The sequence below is a fragment of the Bombina bombina genome, chromosome 2, assembly GCF_027579735.1.
Source record: "Bombina bombina isolate aBomBom1 chromosome 2, aBomBom1.pri, whole genome shotgun sequence".
Lineage (NCBI taxonomy): Eukaryota > Metazoa > Chordata > Amphibia > Anura > Bombinatoridae > Bombina > Bombina bombina.
In genome coordinates, this window is record NC_069500.1 from 594982896 (window position 1) to 595000514 (window position 17619).

The following is a 17619-nucleotide window of genomic DNA, read 5'->3' on the forward strand; positions in this document are numbered from 1 at the left end:
CGGCACATGCACTGCCTGAACATTGAACCTGAGCAGTCTCATTAAAAGTCTCTGGCATCTTAAGGGTGTTTTGTCGATATCTGTGAGGAATCAGTGCAACACCCTTATATGCATACATATATATATGAATAACCGCTCAGTCTCACACCCCACTTCGGGTTTTATTACAAGAATAAACCCTGGTTTGCTCATAGACATGAGGGTGACCAACATAGGTCAAAGGTAGTGGAACAGTACTTATTAGTACCTATACACAGGGGACATACCTACACTAACTAAATTTAAACTATAGCTATGGAATACAAAAGGGGAAATAAGTAATTCAAAGGCCCAGAATGGAATTCCTAATATTGAGCAAAATGTAGCATTGAGTAAGCTGGTACATATATGTATAACACAATTTGTTAAATGGAATAGCAAGCAATAAGATTCCTGTAAGTTAGCAGCAGTAGATGGCAGTGGTGAGTAAGTGTGCAGCATAGGTATGAGTCAGTAAAAGAGAAACAATCTCCAATTTAAAGTAACTAAATATCAGGCAAAAGTAGCAATACATCAGCAAGTAGTAAAAGTCTTATATATGCCAGTAAAATGTAAGGATGTGTTATTTGAATGAACTCTGTACCGTACATAGATTCTGTCCTCTGGTGCTGCTAGTGCTGACAGGCTGCGTGGCTACAGGAAGTCCTGAGTCTGAGTTTGAGATCACTGTGTCGCTCTGCAGAGTGACGTAACACACTCCAATGTGTACAGATGCAGTACTGTGTGAGAAAAGAACTTGCAGTTGGTGGTGAGAGAAAATCAAAAACAACACGTTACCAAATAGTGCTGGCAGAATGGTGAACCGCTGAGGGGATTAGAGAGCTGAGATCCCAGGAACAATTAATGAGGATTCAGAGTTCAGTCTGTGCTGATCCAAAGTGAGGCTAGAGTGAAGATTCTCAGTAGTATCAAATTACCTAGCAATGATTGATGGACACAGGTAAGCTTAAATAGGATGTGCTGATCACATGATGTAGAAAGTTAAAGTGACAGTATGTCAATTAGGTGGTTCCTGACAATATCATAAGAGTTGATTAGAGGGACTAGCGGTTTGTGGTCAGTCTCCAGATTAAATTTCTCTAAACCCACTAGATAATGCTGAAAGCTCTCACAAGCCCAAACTGCAGCCAGGCACTCTTTCTCAATTTGAGCGTATTTTGACTCTGCAGCCGTCAGTGTGCGGGAACAGTAGGCGATGGGCTGTAGTTTATTTTCATTTAACTGCAGGAGAGCAGCCCCCAACCCATAACTGCTTGCATCAGCACTAACCACAGTCTTTTTGGAAGGGTCGTAGAACCCCAGCACTGGGGCAGACCCCAGAAGGGACTTGGCCTGCATAAAAGCTTTTTCTTGTGAAGGTCCCCAGATGCAGGCAACGTCTTTCTTTAGCAACTCTGTGATAGGGTGTAGAACTGTTGATAAATTTGGAAGAAACTTGCCCACATAATTTACAAGGCCCAATATCTGTCTCAGCTCACGTACATCAGAAGGACTTTTCATCTGTCCAATAGCACGAATTTTCTCAGGGTCTGGCTTGATGCCATCCCCATTGATAATATGCCCAAAGTAACATAATACAGTTTTCCTAAAATGGCATTTCTCTTTATTTAACTTCAGCCCAGACTCTTTGATAGCCTGCAGCACACAACTTAAACACTGATCATGCTCCTCCGCTGTAGACCCATACACCAGAATGTCATCCATGACGACTGCCATGCCCACGTTGTCACTTAGGAGAGAACTCATTTCCCTTTGAAAAATTTCTGGGGCAGAGGATGTCCCAAAGGGGAGTCTGCAGAAGCAAAACCGACCTACCGGTGTGATAAAGGTAGTCAGTTTGTGGCACTTTGGATCCAGGGGTATCTGCCAAAAGCCGCTAGAAGCGTCTAATGTAGAAAAGAACTATGCTCCAGCCAACTTTGGAGCTATGTCTTCTAATGTCGGCAGCACAAATCTCTCTCTCTTCACTGCCTCATTCAACCTTTTCAGGTCCACACAGATGCGCACCTTTCCATTTTTCTTTGCAACCGGAACAATGGGGGCACACCAGCCAGTTGCTTCAACAACCTCTTCAATAACCCCCATAGACTTCATGCGCATAAGCTCCTTCTCCACTTGAGGCATGAGCGGGAACGGAATTCTACTGGGAGTAGAAATACTGTATGGGACTGCGTCACTTTTAAGTGCTATACGAACTGGCTTGCAATTCAGTAGGCCCAATTCGCCAAACATATCTTCGGGGATCTCATTTACTCTGGCCACGAGGCCCAAATCACAGGCTGCTTTTCTGCTCAATAAATTGCTAACACACTGGCCTCGAATCACATGCACCCACATGGTGAATTTTCTTTTCTTGTACTCACAGCTGGCAAGAAATTTCCCTGCACAATCAATGCGGCCACTGGGACTATGGACATTTGTAGTAGCCTTCGCCAGCTGGGGCTGTTGAGGCAGTTTCATAAATGCAGCAAAAGACATTACAGTGATATCTGCTCCTGTGTCAATCTTAAAATTAACTTTGTCTCCGATTACAGTAAAAGTAACCTTCCAATCTTCCTCTGAGCTTCGTTGTTCCACAACAGACCCCACAAAAGACACTTCCTGACCCTCTTGGTCACTGTCCACCTGCATCTCCTTAATGTATTCAGTTTTACACACCACTTCACAATGGCCCATTCTGTTACATTTTCTGCATCTTTTATCTCTGGCCGGGCATATAACACTCTGATCATGGGCCCGGTAGCACCGTGTGCATCGGGCATGCTGCGCCCATCCACTTCTAGGTCTATCCATTATTTAAGATCTACCACTCACACTGTGCCTTTCACTAGCAGTTTTCCTGGACTGTTGCACTTCATCCACAATACTCTCAGACCTCAGATCAGCACTTTGCTTTTTCACCAGTTCACTCTGGCGGGCCATCCTAATAGCCCCATCTAATGTTAAATCAGGCTCTAACTGCAGCTTCAGTGAGACTTCAGCATCTGCAATCCCAATAACTAGTCTGTCTCTGATTTGCTCTTCTTTAGAAACACCAAACTCACAGAATTCAGCTAGTTCATACAGGCTGCGCACAAATGACTCCACAGATTCTCCCACACGCTGATTACGTTTGTGAAAACAAACTCTCTCATGAATCACATTTCTTTTGGGCACAAAGTGGACACTGAGTCTATCCATAACTATATCAAAGTTAAATTCTTCCCCTTCTTGGAAAGTAAAACCATTGAACACTCTCCTTGTTCAGTTTGGAAGCAATCCTGAAGCGCTGAAACCGCTGACGCCATGTGGGCCAAGCTGCAGGCTGGGAGAAATCAAGAGGCTCAGGTGGGGTAAACTTTGACATTGTCATCGATCAGGAACCGAAGCGCAGGCCAGAACTTCTGACGCCATGTCATGAGATGTAGGACACATGCAGGACACAGCAATGATGGTACAACTCTATTTTATTACAGAGCATGGAAACATACATCTATTCAGGTTGATTGTACTAAATAACAGCGACACAGACTACCAGACCTAAGCCCCGCCCCCAAACTAGTGACATCACATCCTGCTCTCATCACAGTCGACAGTGACAGTGACTCGCTGAACAGGATCCTCTACTTTATAAAAAAAAAAAATTTCCTCTTCTAGATGCAAAAATAATAGACCTTTAACTTGTTATGCTGGAATTTATTAAGTTAATGGGTTAACAACAACTAAAAGTAGTCATTATGACTAAACAGTTTTCACAAGTATACCCATAACTTCAAAAGAGGTTTGTGTTGATCTAAGATATATATAAAATTTTAAGAAACTTTTAGTTAAGGGCATTGGTGTAGTTTTTTTTTTGTTCTTTCATTATCTTTTTTGGCAAAATAATATTATTAGCATTGCTGTCAAGCTATTTTGCAATAACTATAGGTACTCATTCAGCAGTGATACTAAATAGTGTACTGATTTAAATGTCCTTCGACAGCCAGTACTCACAAACTGCGCAAAGGTTATCATGTGTAATAAAATCTTTCAACTATTGGCAAAGCTCTTTGATATTACTTAGGGAATGTAATATATTAACCAGCACAATATCAGAAATGTGCCAAATGTGGATCTACATTGCTCATGAAAAAACAGCAACACAGATTTTGCAATTAAAATATAAGGAAATCTCTGTTATATGAAGTTCCTAACGATCCTGTTTGTAGTATATCTTTATTAAGAGTTGTGAATTATTTCAGCTACAGTAAAGCAAGTAATTGGTTCTTAAAGGTGTCTGAAGCAGTTTTCCGTAGCATAGCTCCCTAATAATTAACAAATTTATGTCACATGAACTACAAACCATTACTTATTAAAAGGTTATTTCCTGAACAAAAATATATGCACAGAAATATTGTTTTGTTTAAAGGGACAGTAAAGTCAAAATTAAACTTTCATGATTCAGATTGATAAGAGCACATCTAGGATTATTCTTTAACAAAGGATACCAAAAGAACTAAGCAAAATTTATAATAGGTAAATTGAAAGGTTGATCAAAATGTCATGCTCTGTCCAACCAATGTAAGTTTAATTTTGACGTTACTATCCCTTTAATGTTTTACAAGTGTTATTTTGATAGAAATATTACAAAATATAAAAATATATCATTAACAATTATTTTTTTGATGGTTACTATGAAGTCACAAAACAAGGTTAATACACCTTTAATAAGGCAATGGTATCATTGTTTTATATTTGTTATAAATATTCTAATAAATACCATATCTCTGTTCCTAAACAAATAAGAGGCCCTAATTTGAAAGATACAATAACCTATTTGTGGAGGTGGAGGGGTACTAACAAAAGCATTAACTGCCCCTGCACAACCTGTTCAGATTAGCGAACGCCTGTTCTTATAGAATGCCGGGGATTACCATGAGGATGGAGATCACCTGTATTACTAGCGACCAGACAGGTTCATGATAGGTAGTAGGGCTCTTAAAGGGATATGAAACCCTACGATTTTCTTTTTTGATTCAGACAAAGCATAACTATTTTTTTTTTATTCCAAATAATTTTGCTTTGTTGCCACTGTTTTCTTTGTTGAAGAGATACCTGGGTGGGTGTCTGGAGCACTACATGGCAGGAAATAGAGCTGCCATCTTGTACTCCAGACACGTGCACGCTCCAGATCTTAAATCTCTGCTTTTCAATAAAAGATGCCAAGAGAAAATTTGATAATAGAAGTAAATTAGAACTATGTTTAAAATTGCATGCTCTATCTTAAACATAAAAGAAAATATTTGGGTTCCATATCCATTTAGGAGCACCTCTCTCCACCTAATAAATGAAATAATAGAGCATAAGAACCATTTTTTAGAGGGTTATCATGCCCATCTCAAGCATGTGTGAATGACATTAATGTGGTAATAACTGAGAGGAGCTTTTAAAGACATATCTTTATCTAAATGCAGTGTATTCACATGGATATAAATACCCCTTAAAAGCTTCATGCCATATGGCCTCCAGTTCAGTAATATTCTTGGGTTTGCTTGCTGCAACTGCCTTCTTCAAATTTCACTAGAGATTTTCTATGGGGTTCAAGTCAGGTGACTGTGATGGCCTCTGAAGAAACTTCAAGGACTTATTCTGCAACCAAGCCTTGGTGGAATTTAAGGTATGCTTGGGTTCATTGTCCTGTTGGGAGGTCCAATGACGGCCAAGCTTCAGCTTCCTCACAGATGGAATAACATATTCTCCTAGGATTTCCTGATACTTCAATGAATGCATCTTGCCTTCCACACCCTGCAGGTTTCCAGAGCCAGTGGATGCAAAGTAGCTCCAGAGCCTCACCGAGTCACTACCATGCTTAACTGTAGGCAGAGTGTTATTTTTAGCATATGCTTCATTCTTCTTCCTCTAGACATGCTGCTGATCCTTTGGGCCGAAAAGTTCAAATTTTAATTCATCACTCCACAGAACAGGATACCAAAACTTCTGTGGCTTATTTATATGATTTTGAGCATATTGGAGCTGACTTTTCTTGTGCTTTTGGGTCAGTAGTGGTGTATGTCTTGGGGTTTTGGCATGGAAACCGTCTGCGTTTAGTATGTGCCTTACTGTGCAAACTGAAACCTCAGTGCCTGTTGCCAAAAAGTCTTGCTGCAGGTCTTTTGCAATTACTTAGGGGTCTTTCTCAACCTGCTTTCTGGTTGCAGCCATTGATATCTTCCTTTTTCTGCCCAGTCCAGGTAGTGGTAATAATGTTCCTTTAACTTTGAACTTGGGAACTATGCTTCCAACGGTGTCTCTAGGAACATTCAGTGCCTTTGCAATCTTTTTGTATCCTTTTCCTTGTTTGCGAAGGGTGACAATCTCTTCTCTTAACTTTTTGGACTATTCTCTTTCTTACATGCAGTCAAATGTTACACTCAACAAACCCTTAGCCAGTTAAGGTATTTTGTGTGTTCTAGCTCAAGCACACCTGGTGCACATAATGAAGCCCTTGATTAGTTGCATCATGTGTGCTTGAGACATAACCTGTTTTGCATATTTGTGCTGTTATGAGGGATTTTATTCAGGGGGTTGAATAATTGTGAGACTGTGGAATTCATTAAAAAAGTTGAATTTGGGGAAACCACTAGAAGTATTCGATGTGTTGAGCTATTTAAATTGCTTTTGTTTGATTTGTTTATTGCAAACATCTGAAAATCTTTAAATTTTGACAATAAACCTGATTTGCAATTGGAGGTGCAAAAATTTTGATTACCACTGTATGTCTATATATGTCTACATGTGTATCTGTCATGAGATGCAGGACACAGCAAAGAGGGTACAACACTATTTTATTGCAGAGCATGGAAATATAAATCTGGTAGCATTGATCTCACTTAGTAACTGCAACATAGACAAATGAACCTAAGCTCCGCCCCATCCAGAGACGTCACTTCCCACTCTCATCACATCTTCCCCCTTCTCAAAGGACAAGGCATACATTTTTTTTCATTTGAATACAACAAACAACAAGGTATACAACAACAACAGTTTTGAACAGTATATAACAAATAACAAGTTAAAGAGAATATCTGTATAAACAACATGAATTACATCCTGACTTGAACATCGGGGTAGACTACCCTAGTCCACAGTGACAATGGGATTTATTCTGCCCATACTTCTGGTCACTGCTCTAACTAATGTTAATCCCGATATTGGGCCGGAAGTTTCACCACTCTTCCGCTTGATGTCACTCTACATGAACTGTCTTCTGATACAGAAGAAGGTGATTGAGAGTCTGCTGGAGGCAAAGACATATCCCCGCTGTGATCTTGCTGAGGGGAAGGCACCCCTCTTAAAACAGGGGATCCCACCGGCAGTGGTACTGAGGCATCCAGTTCCAAACTCTCAGGTACAGGCTGAAGATGTTTTCGATTTTGATGTATAACTGTCCCTCCATCAGTAAGGACTACATAAGACCTTGGTTCTGGAGAGCATCCAATTACCGTAGCAGGCATCTTCCATTTCTTCTCATCATCCAGATTAATTCTGACACTTTTCCCCGCATTCAGCTCCTGCAAGGGTCTCACAGAATGTCTCCTGTCGTAGAAGAATCAATAGCCCCTTTTTGCCTTTTCATCCCTCCTAAGGACTTCGTCCCGAGGAATCGAGCTAGTTGGCTGGAAGACACCCACAGAGAATAAGGTGGTGCGAATCTGGCGTCCTAGCATCAGCTGTGCCGGGCTAATCCCCGTGGCTGGAATGGGAATCGCCCTATAGGACAAGAGGGCCAGGTACAGATCAGATTGCTTCAAAATGAACTTTGTTGTTTGAACTGCCCTTTCAGCCATTCCATTGGCCTGCGGGTAATGTGGACTTGACGTGGATTGTACAAAATCATATTCTCTGCTGAAAGAACTGAACTCTGTGGAAGAGAACTGCATTCCGTTATCACTCACCAACTCCATTGGTATGCCCCACCGGGCGAACAAGCTCTTGAGACAAGTGATAACGGCTTGACTTGTGATTTCATTCAAAGGTGCAATTTCCAAATACCTGGAACAGTAGTCGATCATGACTAGGTACTTTTTTCCGTGCAGTTCGCACAAATCAGCAGCAGAGTAGAAATCAAGGGCTCCCTTCTCTGAGTAGGCCGGCATTCCCGGCAAAAGGCACATTTTGACACATGGCTTGCAATGTCGGAACTGATCCCAGGCCACCATACTGCCATAGCTGCCCTTTCTCTGCACTTTGTAATACCTAAATGGCCATCATGAATCCTGTTTAACATCTCCTGCCACATTCTAACAGGAATAACAATGCGGTCCTGGAACAGCACCAACCCATCCAGCTCTGTGAGCTGCGACCTTTCTGACTGGTAAGAGCTTAAAGACATCCAGGCTGCCCGACTCTCGGGCCAACCTTCTTTTATGTATTTTATAACTTCTTGAAGGTCTGTATCTAAATATGTCTCTTTCTTTATTTGTTCCAGCTTCCCTGAAAAAAAATGGATTTGGAGGCCAGAACTGAATCTACATACACTTTCACATCTGATTCAGTTGAAGACTCTTCAGCAGCAGCCAGTTATTTCCCTGGCACATGCACTGCCTGAACGTTGAACCTGAGCAGCCTCATTAGAAGTCTCTGGCATCTTAGGTGTGTTTTGTCAATATCATAGGACTAGCAGTTTATGGTCAGTCTCCAGACTAAATTTCTCTAAACCCACTAGGTAACGCTGAAAGCACTCACAGGCCCAAACTGCAGCCAGACACTCTTTCTCAATTTGGGCGTATTTCAACTTGGCAGCCGTCAGTGTACGGGAACAGTTGGCAATAGGCTGTAGTTTGTTCTCATTCAACTGCAGGAGGGCGGCCCCCAACCCATAACCGCTCGAATCAGCACTAACCACAGTCTTTTTCGAAGGGTTGTAGAACCCCAACACTGGGGAAGACCCCAGCAGGGACTTGACCTGCATAAAAGATTCTTCCTGTGAAGGTCCCCAGACCCAGGCAACATCTTTCTTTAGCAACTCTGTGATAGGGTGTAGTATAGTGGATAAATCTGGGAGGAACCTGCCCACATAATTTACAAGGCCCAATATTTGTCTCAGCTCATGTATATCAGAAGGACTTTTCATCTGTTCAATAGCACAAATTTTCTCGGGGTCTGGCTTGATGCCATCCTCATTGATGATATTCCCAAAGTAACATAACTCAGCTTTACTAAAATGGCATTTCTCTTTATTTAACTTCAGCCCGGACTCTCTAATAGTCTGCAGCACACAGTTCAGTCGCTGATCATGTTCCTCCAAAGTAAACCCATGCACCAAGATGTCGTCCACAACGACTGCTGTGCCCATGTGGTCTCTTAGGAGAGAACTCATTTTTTTTTAAAGATTTCAGGAGCAGAGGATATCCCGAAGGGGAGTCTGCAGAAGCAAAACCGACCTACCGGTGTAATGAAGGTAGTCAGTTTGCGGCACTTTGGATCTAGAGGTATCTGCCAGATGCCGCTAGAAGCATCCAATGTAGAGAAGAACTTCGCCCCAGCCAATTTTGGAGCTATGTCATCAAGTGTCGGCAGCACTTAGCTCTCTCTCTTGACCGCCTCATTTATCCTTTTCAAGTCTATGCAGATGCGTACCTTCCCGTTTTTATCTGCAACAGGCACAATGGGGGCACACCAGTCAGTTGCTTCAACAACCTCTTCAATAACTTGAGGCATGAGCGGGAATGGAATTCTACGGGGAGGGGTAATGCTGTATGGGACTGCATCACTTTTAAGTGATATACGGACTGGGTTGCAATTCAGCAGGCCCAATTCGCCAAACATATCTTCTGAGATCTCATTCACTCTGGCTACTAGGCCCAAACCACAGGCTGTTTTTCTGCTCAATAAACTGTTAACACACTGACCTCTAATCACATGCACCCACATGGTGAATTTCCTTTGCTTGTACTCGCAGCTGGCAAGAAATTAATGCGGCCACCAGGACTATGGAATTTTGTTGTAACTTTTGCCACCTGGGGCTGTCGAGGCAGTTTTATGAATGCTGCAAGGGACATTACCGTGATGTCTGCTCCTGTGTCAATCTTAAAGGCCACTTTGGCTCCCATTACAGTAAGAGTAACCCTCCAATCTTCTTCTGAACCTGGCCGTTCAACAACAGACCCTACAAAGGACACTTCTTGACCCTCCTGGTTGCTATCCACATGCATCTTCTTAATATATTCAGTTTTACACACCACTTCAAAATGGCCCATTCTGTTACATTTTCTACATCTTTTGTCTTTAGCAGGGCATATGACACTCTGATCATGGGCATGGTTGCACCGTCTGCATCGGGCATGCTGCGCCCATCCGCTTCTGGGCCTATCTGTTGCCCTAGGTCTACCGCTCACACTGTGCCTTTCACTAGCAGCTCTCCTGAACTGCTGCACTTCATCCACAATACTCTCAGACCAGCACTTTGCTTTTTCACTAGCTCACTCTGACGGGCCATCCTAATAGCCCCATCTAATGTTAAATCAGACTCTAACTGTAGCTTCAGTGAGACTTCAGCATCCGCAATTCCTATGACTATTCTGTCTCTGATTTGCTCCTCTTTAGCAACACCAAACTCACAGAATTCAGCTAGTTCATACAGGCTGTGTACAAATGACTCCCCTGATTCTCCCACACGCTGAGCATGTTTGTGAAAACGAGCCCTCTCATGAATCACATTTCTTTTGGGCACAAAGTGGGCACTGAGTTTATTCATAACTATTTCAAAGTCAAATTCTTCCGCTTCTTGGAAAGCAAAGGCATTGAACACTGGCTCCCCATCTTTCCCCATAGAGTATAAAAGATTAACTTGTACTTCACCACTCTCCTTGTCCAGCTTGGAAGCAATCCTGAAGCGCTGAAACCGCTGACGCCATGTGGGCCAAGCTGCAGGCTGAGAAAAATCAAAAGACTCAGGTGGGGTGAATTTCGACATCGTCATCAATCAGGAAACAGAAGCGTAGACAAGAACTTCTGACACCATGTCATGAGATGCAGGACACAGCAAAGAGGGTACAACAGTATTTTATTGCAGAGCATGGAAATGTACATTTGGTAGCATTGATCTCACTTAGTAACTGCGACATAGACAAACGGACCTAAGCTCTGCCCCCATCAGTTGACGTCACTTCCCACTCTCATCACAGTATCTATGTGTTATAAATACATATATACACATATAAATACATAAATACATATAAATACATATATACACATATAAATACATAAATACATATGTACACACATTTAAACATATATATATATATATATATATACATACACATATACCTACTTAGACATGTGTGTATGTATCTCTATGTTAAATAACTTTGCATGTCTATTTTTTCTCTAACACTTGATTTTTTTTAATCATTTTTATTAGACAGTGGTTTTATGAGTGTAACTGTACTGTACAATATATTTTGCGCTCACGCGTTTGCATTTATTTTCAACTCTTAATGCAGCCACGATAAACCTAATATAATTTGCGTGCAGCAGTTATCCACTCATAATCTAGCTCTAAGGGGTCGATTTATGAAGCAGCGGATGCTGCTTACGACCCACTCTGCTTCAGGTCCGCCTGAAGCAGAAGTTAAGAAGCTAAGAAGCAGCAGTAGTAAGGCCGCTGCTCCTTAACTCGTCCGCCACCTCTGATACGGCGGACAGCAATCAGCCCGATTGGATACAATCAGGTTGATTGACACCCCCTGCTAGCGGCTGATTGGCCACGAATGTGCAGGGGGTGGTATTGCACAAGCATTTCACTAGAAATGCTTGTGTAATGATAAATGCCGACAGCATATGCTGTCGGCATTTATCGATGTGCAGGTGACATGTTCCGCTACAGCCGCTCATGTTCGCCCGCACAATGATAATTCGGCCCCTAAGAGTGTTAAAGACAGCTTCTTTTAAAATAATCTCCCCTTATCTATAGAATTTCAAGACTTCTCAGATGAATGAAGGGATCTCAAAATTCAAATACTAAACTGCTCATAATCGTGAGCGAAAATAGCAATACAAAAATGAGTTATTGTCAGATCATTAAAATATTTTATAAATCCTGGTAACTCCTGGTCTAAATGCTCCCTAATAAAAGTATTAATTTAATCTCTATGCACCCTCACCCACACCACCACCAGAATCCTTGGAATAAAAATGTGGAAATGTAGTCCTTTTCCTTAGTTGTGTTTGCATCAAAGACAAAGAGGTGACAAACCAGTTTAGGTGAAGTATTTGCAGTACAGTTTACAGTTCTTCAAGTTAAAAAAACTAAAAAAATACAAACATTCAGAGAATTTTTTTAAAGTTCAAATAATAGCTTGAAGTAGATAAGAACATTTTCATTGCCATTTCTATCAAAGTTCAAAGTACAGTAATGACTATCCAAAACAAATGAACCTTTCTGATAAAAAAGGTAGACTGAGTTCACACAAAACACCAAACTGCAAAATTACACTTTAGCAAAAAGTTATCTCATTTTACTATCAATGACCAGGATTTTCATATTGATTGGTTCACCTAAAATCTTATATCTCATTAATGAACACAAGGCCAAATAGTTCTTTCAAAATGTAGAAAATGTTCTGGGAGCTAAAATACATGATGATATGTTTACAGAGTTCAATATTTACATATAGCAGTTTACGGTTTCACTCCTCCTATCATGCATAAAGCATTTGAATTATCAGAGAGAGAAGATGCCGTCTGGGTGAAGACATCTGCCCATCTGGAGGACCACTTCTGCCGACTTCGTTGAGGACATCTTGTCGCTTGGATGAAGACTTCGCCCGGTAAGTGTATCTTCGGGGGTTAGTGTTAGGATTTTTTAAGGGTGTATTGGGTGGGTTTTATTTTTAGGTCAGGGATTTGGGCCGCAATAGAGCTAAATGCCCTTTTAAGGGCAATGCCCATCCAAATGCCCTTTTCAGGGCAATGGAGAGCTTAAAGGGACAGTAAACCTTAAAAATAATGTTATATAATTCTGCACATAGTGCAGAATTATGTAACATTATATTAGCCAAACTTTGTAAATCATAATATTCACTTTTTATTTTGTAAAAATACAGCTGTTTCACAGTAAAAACAACAGACCCGCTCAGCAGAGTACAGAGAGCGGGTCTGTAAAACAACCGTATTTTTACAAAATAAAAAGTGAATATTATGATTTACAAAGTTTGGCTAATATAATGTTATATAATTCTGCACTATGTGCAGAATTATATAACATTATTTTTAAGGTTTACTGACCCTTTAAGTTTTTTTAGTTAGGGTTTTATTTGGGGGGTTGGTTGTGTGGGTGGTGAGTTTTACTGTTGGGGGGGTTGTTTGTATTTTTTTTTACAGGTAAAAAAGCTGATTTCTTTGGGGCAATGCCCCGCAAAAGGCCCTTTTAAGGGCTATTGGTAGTTTAGTTTAAGCTAGGTTTTTTTTTTTATTTTGATAGGGCTAATAGATTAGGTGTAATTAGTTTAAAAATCTTGTAATTTGTTTTTTATTTTCTGTAATTTAGTGTTTGTTTTTTATGGTAATTTAGCTAATTGTATTTAATTTATTTAATTGTATTTCATTTAGGTAATGTATTTAATTGTAGAGTAGTGTTAGGTGTTAGTGTAACTTAGGTTAGGTTTTATTTTACAGGTAAATTTGTATTTATTTTAGCTAGGTAGTTATTAAATAGTTACTAACTATTTGGTAACTATTCTACCTAGTTAAAATAAATACAAACTTGCCTGTGAAATAAAAATAAACCCTAAGCTAGATACAATGGCCTCTAGTTATCAAACTCCGTATTTACCTGCATTCGCCGGCCCCAATACGCTCGCCTAAGCTCGCCCAACATTGCCGCCGTGGACCTGAATCCGTTCACCAAAGTTATCAAGAAAGCTGTCAAGAAGCCGCGCACCAAGTACAGAACGATGAGCAGCGGACTGTTGTTAACTGACAGTCATCGATTTCGCTGCTCATCGGCTTCTTCGCAGCTTTCTTGCTAGCCTGTCACTAAGCACCCACACTATACTATACTGTTTTACCCCCTAAAATGCCTCTCCCGTAGCCCCCCGCATCTAAATAAACTTATTAACCCCCTAAACCGCCGCTCCTGGACCCCTCCATAACTATAATAAATATATTAACCCCTATACCGCCACTCCCGGATCCCGCCGCCACTATAATAAATATATGAACCCCTAAACCGCCGCTCCCGGACCCCATTGCCACCAACATTATACCTATTAACCCCTTATCTGCCGCCCCCTATACCGCCGCCATCTACATAAAGTTATTAACCCCTATCCTGCCGATCCCGGACCCCGCCACAAATAAATTAATTGTTTAACCCCTAAACCGCCACACCCGGAGCCCTCCGCAACCTACATTACATTTATTAACCCCTATCCTGCCCCCCTACACCGCCGCCTAGTCTAACCCTAACACCCCCCTAACTTAAATATCATTTAAATTAATCTAAATAACTATTCCTATAATTAAATAAATTAATCCTATTTAAAATTAAATACTTACCTATAAAATAAACCCTAAGATAGCTACAATATAACTAATAGTTATATTGCAGCTATTTTAGGGTTTATTTTTATTTTACAGGCAACTTTGTAATTATTTTAACTAGGTACAATAGCTATTAAATAGTTATTAACTATTTAATAGCTACCTAGCTAAAATAACTGCAAACTTACCTGTAAAATAAATCCTAACCTAAGTTACAATTACACCTAACACTACACTAACTACAATTACCTAACATTAAATAAAATTAACTAAAAATAACTACCAAAAAAAACCCTCTAAATTACAGAATTTTTTTTTACAAGGTTTAAACTAATTACACCTAATCTAAGCCCCCTAATAAAATAAAAAAGCCCCCCAAAATAATAAAATTCCCTACCCTAAACTAAATTACAAATAGCCCTTAAAAGGGCCTTTTGCGGGGCATTGCCCCAAAGTAATCAGCTCTTTTACCAGCCCTTAAAAGGGCTTTTTGTGGGGCATTGCCCCATAGTAATAAGCTCTTTTACCTGTAAAAAAAATAAATACAATACCCCCCCCCAACATTACAACCCACCACCCACACACCCCTACTCTAAAACCCACCTGATCCCCCCTTAAAAAAACCTAACACTACCCCATTTAAGATCACCCTACCTTGAGACGTCTTCACCCAGCCGGGCACCAGTGGTCATCCAATGGGGCAGAAGAGGACATCCGGACCAGCAGAAGTCTTCATCCTATCCAGGCAGAAGAGGACATCTGGACCGGCAGACATCTTCATCCAAGCCGCATCTTCTATCTTCATCCTTCCGGCGATGAGTGGCTCCATCTTGAAGACCTCCGGCGCGGAACATCCTTCTGGGCTGACGACTACCCGACGAATGGCTGGTCCTTTAAATGAAGTCATCCAAGATGGCGTCCCTCGAATTCCGATTGGCTGATAGGATTCTATCAGCCAATCGGAATTAAGGTAGGAAAAATCTGATTGGCTGATGTAATCAACCAATCGAATTAAAGTTCAATCCGATTGGCTGATTGGATCAGCCAATAGAATTGACCCGCTCCGCTCTGGATGGAAGAAGATAGAAGATGCCATCTGGATGAAGACTTCCAACCCTCTGGAGGACCTCTTCTGGCCGGATAGGATGAAGACTTTGGACCCTCTTCTGGATGGATCGGATGGTACCCGGCTGGGTGAAGACAAGGTAGGGAGATCTTCAGGGGCTTAGTGTTTTTTAAGGGGGGTTTGGGTGGGTTAGATTGTAATGTTGGGGGGGTATTGTATGTTTTTTTTACAGGCAAAAGAGCTGATTTCTTTGGGGCATGCCCCGCAAAAAGCCCTTTTAAGGGCTGGTAAGGTAATAGAGCTGTTAACTTTTTATTTTAGAATAGGTTAGGGCATTTTTTTATTTTGGGGGGCTTTGTTATTTTATTAGGGGGCTTAGAGTAGGTGTAATTAGTTTAAAATTCTTGTAATATGTTTTTATTTTTTGTAATTTAGTGTTTGTTTTTTGTAATTTAGTTTAGTTGATTTAATTGTAGGTAATTGTAGGCAGTTTAGTTAATTAATTTATTGATAGTGTAGTGTTAGGTTTAATTGTAACTTAGGTTAGGATTTATTTTACAGGTAATTTTGTAATTATTTTAACTAGGTAGCTATTAAATAGTAAATAACTATTTAATAGCTATTGTACCTGGTTAAAATAAATACAAAGTTGCCTGTAAAATAAATATAAATCCTAAAATAGCTACAAATGTAATTATTATTTATATTGTAGCTATATTAGGGTTTATTTTACAGGTAAGTATTTAGCTTTAAATAGGATTAATTTTTTAATAAGAAATAATTTATTTTGTTAGAATAAAATTATATTTAACTTAGGGAGGTGTTAGGGTTAGACTTAGCTTTAGGGGTTAATACATTTATTAGAGTAGCGGCGAGGTCCGGTCGGCAGATTTGGGGTTAATAAGTGTAGGTAAGGTAGCGGCGACGTTGGGGGGCAGATTAAGGGTTAATAAATGTAATATAGGTGTCGGCGATGTTGTAGGCAGCAGATTAGGGGTACATAGGGATAATGTAGGTTGTGGCGGTGTCCGGAGCGGCAGAGTAGGGGTTAATAATAATATGCAGGGGTCAGCAATAGCGGGGTCGGCAGATTAGGGGTTAATAAGTGTAAGGTTAGGGGTGTTTAGACTATGGGTACATGTTAGACTCAGCGTTCAGCTCCTAACACAGCCCCATTGTTTCCTATGGGGAAACACTTTCTCAGTCTGCACCTAACACTCTAACAGTTAGAGTGTTAGGTGCAGACTGAGAAAGTGTTTCCCCATAGGAAACAATGGGGCTGTGTTAGGAGCTGAACGCTGCTTTTTTGCAGGTGTTAGGTTTTTTTTCAGCCCAAACTGCCCCATTGTTTCCTATGGGGATATCGTGCATGAGCACGTTTTTCAAACTAGCCGCTACCGTAAACAACGCTGGTATTGAGAGTTGAAGTGGCGGTAAATATGCCTGTACGCTCCCTTTTTGGAGCCTAACGCAGCCCTTCAGAGAACTCTAAATACCAGCGTTATTTAAAAGGTGCGGGGGGAAAAAAACACGCGTAGCTAACGCACCCCTTTGGCTGCAAAACTCTAAATCTAGCCGTTAGTTAATTGTAGTTATTTTATTTAGATTTATTTTAATTATATTTAAGTTAGGGGTGTTAGGGTTAGAGTTAGATTTAGGGGTTAACAAATTTAATATAGTGGTGGCGACGTTAGGGACGGCAGATTAGGGGTTAATAAATGTAGGTAGGTGGCAGCGATGTTAGGGACAGCAGATTAGGGGTTAATAATATTTAATTAATGTTTGCAAGGCGGGAGTACGGTGGTTTAGGGGTTAATATGTTTATTCTAGTGGTGGCGATGTCCGGAGCGGCAGATTAGGGGTTAATAATTTCATTTTAGTGTTTGCGATGCGGGAGGGCCTCGGTTTAGGGGTTAATAGGTAGTTTATGGGTGTTAGTGTACTCTTTAGCACTTTATTTATGAGTTTTATGCTACAGCTTTGTAGTGTAAAACTCATAACTACTGACTTTA